A 2,500-nucleotide genomic window follows, 5' to 3' on the forward strand; every position below is an offset into this window, starting at 1 on the left:
CTCTCTATTTTCTGTTTTTAAATCTCTCTCTTCTTCTCTTTCCTCGCTGTCTTCTTCTTCCTTTCCGTATCTTCTTTTTTTTCCCACGCTTTCTTCTTCTTTTCTCTCTCCTCCTTTTTTTTCCTGTCATTCTTCTTCTTTTCTCCCTATTAATCTTCTCTTTTCTTCTCTCTTCCTTTTTTCCCTATCATTCTTCTTTTCTCCTCATTCTTCTTCTTCTTCTTTTCTCTCTCTTCCTTCTCCTTCCCCTCTGCAGCTCCCGTCTATGGTCGCTGTTGCTCTGTCCCTGTGTACTTACGGCAAACACAAATATTAGTGTGACTCTAAAAGGAATTTATAATATTCCCCGAACCACTCTCGTTTAGGGAAAGTTACTCGTGGTTATTGTGAGAGAGGGAAGGAGAGAGAGAGAGAGAGAGAGAGAGAGAGAGAGAGAGAGAGAGAGAGAGAGAGAGAGAGAGGGAGGAGAGGAGAGAGAAAAGGGGAGAGGAGAGAGAGAGAGGAGGAGAGAGAGAGGAGAGAGAAAGAGGAGGAGAGAGAGAGAGGAGGAGAGGAGAGGAAGAGAGAGAGAGAGAGAGAGAGGGGAGAGAGAGAGAGAGAGAGGGGGGGGGGAGGAGAGAGATAGAGAGAGGAGAGAGGAGAAAGAGAGATGAAAGCCAAAAAAAATGGATTTTATAGCTTGTAGGAATAAATGGAGGATTGGGCAAGGAGTCGAAGGAGAATGCCCAGGGGGAGAGAGATGGAAAACGAAACCATTAGGTACGAAATCATTAGAGACCATAACTAAAGTCTAAAGAGAGAGATCCCCGATTCTTCGTGAGAGGGAGAGAGAGGGGAGGAGGAGAGAGAGAGAGAGAAAAAGGAGGAGGGGAAAGAGGGGGGGGAGGAAATTAAAAAGAGAGAGGGGAAAGGGACGAATGCCAAAAAAAAAACGTGTTTTTTTTTCCATTCAGTCCATTTTTAGAATCTAAATCTGCGTCAGTAATTAGCATCGCTCTGGTCGAATGGAAAAATCTGCTTTTTCTCTTTCATTTTCTAGGCTGTCTCTCCTGTCTGTCTATTTGTCTATATGTAAAACTCTGTAAACCCATTTTTAGGTATTTTTCGGTTTATCTCTTTATATTTCTTTCCAAATAAACCTTTAAACCCCCCCCCCCCCCCTTTTAAATTTTTTTTTCCATAAAAAAAAAAAAAAAAAAAAAAAAAAAATTTTTTTTGGGGGGGGAAAAGGGGGAAAGGGGGGGGGGGGGAAAAAAAGGGGGGGGGAAAAAAAGGGGGAAAAAGGGGGGGGGGAGGGAAAAAAGGGGGGGGGGGGGGGGGGGGAAAAAAAAAAAAAAAAAGGGGGGGGGGGGGGGGGGGGGGGGGGAAAGGGGAAAAGGGGTTTTTTTTTTTTTTTTTTTTGGGGGGGGGGGTCTCCTTTTTTTTTTTTCCTTTCCTTCCTCCTTTTTAGAAAAACCCAGAAAAAATCGCTTTCCTAAAAACCCTTTTTTTTTTTTTTGGGTTTTCCCCTTTGGGCTGTCAAAGAAAACCTTCCCTTTTTTTTAATATTTTTCTTTTCTTTTTTTTTTTCCCAAAAACAAATTTTTAAAATTTCCCCCTTTCCCCTCTTTTTCTTTTTCCCCCTTTTCCTCTCCTCTTCTCCCCTCTCTCCCTTCTCCCCCCCCCTTTTTTTCTTTTTCCCCTCTCTCCTCCCCCCCTTCCCCCCTCCCCCCCCCCTTCCCCCCCCTCCCCCTCCCCCCCCCCCCTTCCTCCTTTTTCCCTCCCTTTTCCCCGCCCCCCCCCCCCCCCCCCTTTTCATTAACTTCCCCATACGCCCAAAGCAAAAAACAAACGCAGGGAAAGGGACCGCGCCTTTGTTTTGCCCCAAAAGGAATTGCCGCATTCGCCCGTGCTAATTGCTTCCTTCTGTTTGTTGCAGGTGAGCGCGGCCGTCGCGGCCTGTCGTCGGGAGATCATGTGGCCAGACGTTGGGTGAGGCTGGTTGTATATATATGAGAAGAGAGAGAGAGAGAGAGAGAGAGAGAGAGAATAGAGGGGAGAGAGAGGAGAGAGAGAGAAAAGAAAAGAAAAAAAAAAAGAGAGAGGCGCGCGGGTGGTATGTGTTTAATTTATTAAAATTTTATATATATATTTTATATATATTTTATAATATATATATATAATTTAATATTAATATATATATTGCACCATTCACCTCAAAAGAAAGCTGTACAATCTGGAAAACACTGAATAATTCAAAGTATTTTTATCCCCTTTTTCCCTGAAAAAATTTTCCCGTACAGAAGAACCCTTCTTGCCTTTTTAATGGACAATAATGGCATACAAATTAAAGAAAGGAGCTTACAAAGCGCGTCAGAAATAAATCTGGCGGCCGTAGCGGTGGGGGAGGGAGGGGGTAGGGTATTTGAAGGGGAAGGGGTAGAAGAAGCATCGGGAGGGGGGGGGGCGTCTTTCGGGAAAGGGAGGGGGACGGGAAGCGGTGCAGTGGGGGAGGCTGAGG

The 2,500-nt window shown here is 44.8% G+C and overlaps 1 long non-coding RNA gene across 2 annotated transcripts in view; it reads left to right on the top strand.

Moving 5' to 3' along the window:
* The window catches only part of LOC119590012, a 68,537-nt gene that overhangs the window by 49,357 nt on the left and 16,680 nt on the right, over positions 1-2,500 (top strand). Inside the window, exon 3 of one of the 2 annotated variants that reach the window (XR_005230228.1) lies at positions 1,919-2,028. The exons of the other annotated variant lie outside the window; for it this stretch is intronic. This is a non-coding gene — a long non-coding RNA (uncharacterized LOC119590012). Of the gene's footprint in view, positions 1-1,918; positions 2,029-2,500 lie in introns of those variants that run through there. 2 annotated transcript variants of the gene reach the window in all.

This window comes from Penaeus monodon, chromosome 26 (assembly GCF_015228065.2).
Source record: "Penaeus monodon isolate SGIC_2016 chromosome 26, NSTDA_Pmon_1, whole genome shotgun sequence".
Lineage (NCBI taxonomy): Eukaryota > Metazoa > Arthropoda > Malacostraca > Decapoda > Penaeidae > Penaeus > Penaeus monodon.